This window comes from Cherax quadricarinatus, chromosome 54 (genome assembly GCF_038502225.1).
Source record: "Cherax quadricarinatus isolate ZL_2023a chromosome 54, ASM3850222v1, whole genome shotgun sequence".
NCBI lineage: Eukaryota > Metazoa > Arthropoda > Malacostraca > Decapoda > Parastacidae > Cherax > Cherax quadricarinatus.
The window spans coordinates 17,181,057-17,188,556 of NC_091345.1; the positions used below are offsets into that span (position 1 = coordinate 17,181,057).

Here is a 7,500-nt window from a genome sequence, read left to right on the forward strand (position 1 = left end):
TGATGTTGCTGACCTCATCATGTCTAGAATACTTCCCTTCTGATGTGTGATACACGAGACCATGAAGTCCGAATCGATCAGCCGTCGCCCTGCCGCAAATACATCTATGTTCAGTGAGTATGGAGGTGGCTAAGGGAAGAGCAAAACCAATCCGAATGACCTGTGGGTCGAGTCGAGTACCCAGGGAGGAATTGGGAACAGCTAAAAGGAGATGAGCTTCGTCCTTTCCTGAAACGCTGGTGAGCTTTGTGTTGGCGATTTTTTTACATGATCGGTTTGTCTCAGTGGGACTGTTTGTGCTCTTTGGGAGGAGCTGGTCTACTGGACGAGTCTGCAAGGGTGTCCCACCGCACGGCTGCTGCAATGAACCTTGGGTCTTGAGCTCCTACTGCACCTCTCAAGCGTTCAGGGACAATCTCCTTGCTAGTCCACTGGAAGCCAAACACGAGGACAGAAATGCAGGTAAAGCACCTGTACTTATTATTATTCGCACTTAACCCTTCAGGTTAAGCGCAAATAATAATGACATAAAAAGAGGAAAAAAAGACAGGCTTGAAAATAAAATATGAACTCATAATAATAATAATAATAATAATAATAATAATAATAATAATAATAATAATAATAATGGACTCTTCTAAAGACCTCCCCGCTGCTACTAATGGACTCTTCTAAAGACCTCCCAGCTGCTACCAATGGACTCTTCTAGAGACTTTCCCGCTGCTACTAATGGACTCTTCTAAAGACCTCCCCGCTGCTACTAATGGACTCTGCTAGAGTCCCCCGCTGCTACTAATGGACTCTTCTAGAGTCCCCCAGCTGCTACTAATGGAATCTTCTAAAGACCTCCCCGCTGCTACTAATGGACTCTTCTAAAGACCTCCCCGCTGCTACTAATGGACTCTTCTAGAGACTTTCCCGCTGCTACTAATGGACTCTTCTAAAGACCTCCCCGCTGCTACTAATGGACTCTTCTAGAGTCCCCCCGCTGCTACTAATGGACTCTTCTAGGACCTCCCTGCTGCTACTAATGGACTCTTCTAGAGACTTTCCCGCTGCTACTAATGGACTCTTCTAGAGTCCCCCGCTGCTACTAATGGACTCTTCTAAAGACCTCCCCGCTGCTACTAATGGACTCTTCTAAAGACCTCCTCGCTGCTACTAATGGACTCTTCTAAAGACCTCCCCGCTGCTACTAATGGACTCTTCTAGAGACTTTCCCGCTGCTACTAATGGACTCTTCTAAAGACCTCCCCGCTGCTTCTAATGGACTCTTCTAGAGACTTTCCAGCTGCTACTAATGGACTCTTCTAAAGACCTCCCCGCTGCTACTAATGGATTCTTCTAGAGTGCCCCCGCTGCTACTAATGGACTCTTCTAGAGTCCCCCGCTGCTACTAATGGACTCTTCTAGAGACCTCCCTGCTGCTACTAATGGACTCTTCTAAAGACCTCCCCGCTGCTACTAATGGACTATTCTGAAGACCTCCCCGCTGCTACTAATGGACTCTTCTAGAGACTTTCCCGCTGCTACTAATGGACTCTTCTAAAGACCTCCCCGCTGCTTCTAATGGACTCTTCTAGAGACTTTCCCGCTGCTACTAATGGACTTCTAAAGACCTCCCCGCTGCTACTAATGGACTCTTCTAGAGTCCCCCCGCTGCTACTAATGGACTCTTCTAGAGTCCCCCGCTGCTACTAATGGACTCTTCTAGAGACCTCCCTGCTACTACTAATGAACTCTTCTAGAGACTTTCCCGCTGCTACTAATGGACTCTTCTAGAGTCCCCCCGCTGCTACAAATGGACTCTTCTAGAGTCCCCCGCTGCTACTAATGGACTCTTCTAGAATCCCCCGCTGCTACTTATGGACTCTTCTAAAGACCTCACCGTTGCTACTAATGGACTCTTCTAGAGATTTTCCCGCTGCTACTAATGGACTCTTCTAGAGTCCCCCCGCTGCTACTAATGGAATCTTCTAGAGACTTCCCCGCTGCTACTAGAAATGGACTCTTTTTCAGTCCTCCCTGCTGTCACAAATGGACTCTCCTTCAGTCCTCCCCCACTGTCAGAAATGGACTCTCTTTCAGTCCTCCCCCACTGTCACAAATGGACTCTCTTTCAGTCTTCCCCCACTGTCAGAAATGGACTCTCTTTCAGTGCTCCCCCACTGTCACAAATGGACTCTCCTTCAGTCCTCCCCCACTGTCACAAATGGACTCTCCTTGAATTATTCTCCCTTTATATAATTATGTCAATTATAAAAAAGCTCTCTTGTCACAATAATTATCTTGAATACTTGAATAAATTATCTTTGAACAAAATGTTGGAGGGTAATCTATTTAATAATTTAAACTAATTATTTTCATCACAACAAACCGACAAACTGGAAATAAATACTGGACCAGGCGCTGGTCCAGCTTGCTGGACCAGCGACACAGTATGGAAAGAGAGGAAAATACACTGATAAATATAAAATTAAATACTTAATCCAATTCTCTATCTCTCTCTCTTACCACATTCACACACGGGGGGAGGGGCAAAGAGCTGTGACTCGACCACTGCACCTATATATAGGTGAGTACACACACGCATACACGTACGAGTTTGGCCTATTCGGCAAGTGTGTCCTCTGCCGAAAAAGCATAATGGCAATTTGTTTTCCTTACCATAAATAAATATATAGTACACAGAATATCTCACATAATCTCTGGCCCACCTTAGGCGGGCTTCACTGTTACAGTGGGCCCCGCCCACTAGTGGTCACTTCTTGAACTGCTTCATTTAACCACTGCAGAAAGACAGACAAGAAAACAGATAAATAATTCATGTTAAGAGGTAAACCCATGTGGGGTCAATCAGCGCAAGACGTGGGGGAGTCTTGATCCTCCGTCTGCTGAACGAGAGAAAGTCGAGCTTCCTGTCTGTACTGACGGAGTTGGTTGTATCAACTAACAACACAGTGAGTCACACAGTGTCATCCTTCATATTTACTTTTTGTTACAGACCCAAATGGACAGACACACGCACACGCGCGGGCGCGTGTGTGTGTGTACAATCACCTAATTGTGGTTGCAGGAGTCGATTCACAGCTCCCGGCACCGCCTCTTCATTGGTCGCTACTAGGTCCACTCTCTCCCCGCTCCCTGAGCTTGGTCGTAACTCTTCTTAGCTTTGTCATACGTCTTTGTGTGTGTGTGTGTGTGTGTGTGTGTGTGTGTGTGTGTGTGTGTGTGTGTGTGTGTGTGTGTGTGTGTGTGTGTGTATTAATCACCTCAGACGTAAAATAAAGGATAAAGACACTTAATCACCCATTACAGTCTAATTTCTTTCTTGTAAGGCAAACGAGCAATCAGCGGCGGGATATTACTCAACAATCTTATATTGTGGCAACTGGAAAGAGAAAAGTTTTGGTTGGTAAATAACCGTAGTTCTTGTTAAACTCATACCCCTAGGGAACGGGAGACAATCAGGACTGCTCCAGTTCCATGGATGAAGATCCCTTGAGCAGCAGCATCAATAAATCAGAGACGAGTCTCCGCCATCACATAACTAAACATGGCAAAAGTTGTCCGTAGACTTGTGTCAGGAAACATGTTAAACATGGCGAGAGTTATCCGTAGACCTGTAAATTAAGAAACTATTATTATTATTATTATCAATCGTAGTAGCGGTAGTAAAAGGAGCAACAGCAGCAGAAACAGCAGCCGTTTTAAAAGTAGAAGAAATAACAGTAGAAACAGTAATAGAAAAATGCCACAGAACAAGGAGTGCCATAGGGTAGAGCTCTAAATGGGAGGGAATATCATGGAGCTCCACACAGTGGCAAAGCTCCACATAGTGCAACAGAGTTCCACATAGTTCCACATTGCTACAGAGCTCCACAGCACGCCACAGAGCGCTAGAGAGCAGGCAGCGTGGTAGGGATGACTGATGTACTCGTGAACAAGGATGCCTGAAATATCTGCATTTAAATTAAACGACTGTGGTAACCATGAACTGTCAGCTACCGCTGCTCCTCTGCTCCAAAAACCCAACAAGAATGTGGCCACACCTTAAAGAAGATATAAACACATTAGGAAGACTTGTGCCATTAATGGACAAGAGATTGAGGGAAGACCAGTCCCAGAGAAATAAGGAGAAGAGACTGGTAAAGAGAGAGAGAGGCAGTAAAGAAAGGATGGAGGGATACAGAGGGAAGAAATAAGAGAGAGACAGATATGAATAAAAAAGTCCTGAAAATGACTCAGCTCTTTCTCTCGTTTCTTTACACGAGCATCTTCATGTAGTGGAATGTAGCATTCTTTCTGTTAATGGTACTGTTAGTGGTTCTGTTATTGGTACTATTTATGACTTTGTTAATGGTTGTTAGTGGTTTTGTTAATGGTACGGTTAGTAAGGGTACTGCTAGTGGTTCTGTTAATACTCTTACTGGTTCTGTTAATGGTAAGGTTAGTAATGGTACTGTTAGTGGTTCTGTTAATACTCTTACTGGTTCTGTTAATGTTACTGTTAGTGGTTATGTTAATGGTGCCTTCAGTAATGGTACTGTTAGTGTTTCTGCTAATTGTACTGTTAATGACTGTTAATGGTACCGTTAACAGTTCTGTTGATAGTTCTCTTAATGGTTCTGTTAATGTTACTGTTTGAGGTTATGTTAATGGTATGATTAATGACTTTGTTAACGGTTACTATAATGGTACTGTTAGTGATTCTGTTAACAGTTCTGTTAATGGTTCCAGGAAAGAGCGCCCCAGCGGCTAGGTCTTTAAACCATGCCTTCTCTAGTGGAAAAAAATATATCACAAAAATAGTAACTTAAAATTAACACACAGGAAGGTCAAATATATACTGAAGGTCAGTAAGATGATGGTAAAACTGACCTGCCATCTTACATGTTTATTGCACAGAAAATAACAGCAATCTTGCCAGAGTGCAAAACGTTTAATAAGCTCTCGTCTCACCCTCAAGGGACAGGACGCTGGTAACTCACTGTCTAAACCCGCTGGGCAGTAATAACAGACAGTAATGACTGGTTCATTAACCATCAATAATTAGATGGAAAGGAGAAATCGGGAAGGAAAATCGGAAAGATAAATCGGGAAGGAGAAATCGGGAAGATGTATGAAGCGTGGCAGGCGGTCACTGGGGTGAACGACCCGACACCCAATTTTGTGGACACAGTGATGAGGGAGACTCTGATTGTTTTGTGTGTTTCCATCTCTCCTTTCTTCTCTCACTCTCTCTCCTTCTCTCCCTCCCCCTTTCTCCACTTTCTCAATCTTCTTTCTCTTTCTCCCTTCTTCAATTCCTCCTTTTCTCTATAACACGTTTTCTTAGTTCTTCCCACCTTTCCCCATAGTTATTCCATATTTCTTTCCTCTTTCACTCTCTAATTCTTCATCTCTCTCTCTCTCTCTCTTTCTCCCATTAGTCAAATGAAGGAGTATGTGGGAGAGAGCATGTACTCACCTAACTGTGTTTGCAGGGGTAGTTTCATAGCTCCTGGCCCCGCCTCGTAACACTTATTGACCAACGTTACTATTTCCAAGTCTCCGGAGTGCCATCATATCTACTCCTGAAGCATTGTAGCGTGTTTGTGTCCGCCACCACCTCGTTATCTGCTACTTCCTAATTACTCAGATCAGAGCTCCAACCACAACACCATGATGGCCCAATAAGACTCCTCCAACCACGAGAGAGAGAGAGAGAGAGAGAGAGAGAGAGAGAGAGAGAGAGAGAGAGAGAGAGAGAGAGAGAGAGAGAGAGTGAGTGAGTGTTGAGATGTAGGAAAGATGCCAGTCACTTGTTCAAGATTTCATTCAATACTGGAGGAAGTATGAATTCCCTCCCTCCCTCCGTCTCCCTATCTTCTTCCCTCCCTCTCTCTATCCTCTTCCCTTCCTTCATCTCCCTATACTCTTGCCTCCCTCCTTCCCCCCACTTATCTTCTGCCTTTCTCCCTCTCCCACTCATTCACCTATTACCTCGTCACACTGTATAAGTATGGACCAGGACTCCCACAGGTTATGGGACCAGGACTCCCACAGGTCCTGGGACCAGGACTCCCACAGGTCCTGGGACCAGGACTCCCACAGCTGTAACCATTATAACCCATGCTTCACACCCATAAAAGTTTATGAATAATTTGCAGCACTTGGGTATCTTCTTCACTGTCGATAATTGAAGATAATACAGATACTCAAGTGTTGTTACATTGTGTTATTGGTTATTTTTTCAACCTCACACTTCTCCCCTACACCCTAGGTTTCACTTCCTTTACAACCCCATCTACAAACCAGCACTTGTTGTTTTTAGTGACTGTGGAATTTCACCCATGTCTAAGCTCCTTCTCCATAGTATACTTTGGGCACGCGAAAAGTTTCTTGTAGTTCTTAATGAACACAGAGTTCGAGTCTGGGCCTAGGGCTGAGTGCATGGTCATGTTCTCAATGGCTTTCTCAAAGTGTATCGGAGTTAGGGTAATGTCGGAAATCCGGCACATTTATCCATATTTCGTTGTCAGTGATCTTTTGTGTGGGTCTCTGTGAAGACTGCAGACATCGCATATGACTAATCTAGAAGTCCAATGATAAAAGGTATTTTGTTGTTGGTGGATGGCTTAAGCCCCGATATTAGCAAATATAAACAAGGTTGTATTCTGTTTTTGTTGGGGGGATTTTGTTATTGGCATCAGTAGTTATGGTTCTGGAGGGCCATGGGGGGCCAATGGCTGTGCCTCCAGTCCAACAAGGCTCCAAGATGGTGTACTATTTTTATTATTTCCTTCCATTTCCTTTCTTAGTTTCCTGCCACTAAAAAAATCACTTGGAGTGGGGTTGTCGTAACTAATATTGTTTGTTTTACGAGGTCTGTACCTCCTGGTCCCTTTTAGATGGTATGCAGGGCAGTTGGTGTTGTAGCACTGTTTTTGGAGGACCAAAGAGTGGCACATTTCTGGATGAAAAAATTTACAGGAGGGAGAACGACACACTCCTTCAGGCAGGAGGTCACGACATTTTTTGGTATGCTAAAAGTTTCATGTCCCATTTGTTTTTCCTGCTATTCCATGCTTACAGATGCCCCAAACATAGAATTTGCACAATTTCACTTTTGGTTGGGTAGAATTTTTGGTAGATGTGTTCTCAATTTGTGCAGTTTCTAGGACTGCACTATAATCCTCAGTATCAGAGCCAGGGCCACCCCGTTCTGCTTCCGGGGAACTACTTTCCCAAGAAGAAGAAGAAGACTCCACTACATCTGTAATGTCTTGTGCAATGATGGTTGTAAATTTAAGGTTTTAGTGGTGACTGCGGTAGAGTCCCGAGCAGAGTCTGGACTGGCACTAAGGCTGGGGACTGAGCCTGGGCCAGCACCAGCGCTGTGGGCAGTAGCGCTAGGACCGGGGGATGGGTATGGATTAGCACTATGTGTGGGGGGCTAGAGATGCTGGAGAGATGGAGGGTGTGTTGGAGGGTGTTAGGGATGCTGGGTGATAGAGG

General features: G+C 44.6%; 1 protein-coding gene across 2 annotated transcripts in view; it reads right to left on the minus strand.

Moving 5' to 3' along the window:
• The window catches only part of LOC128699226 (uncharacterized), a 215,023-nt gene that overhangs the window by 79,365 nt on the left and 128,158 nt on the right, over positions 1 to 7,500 (minus strand). The window lies entirely within an intron of this gene.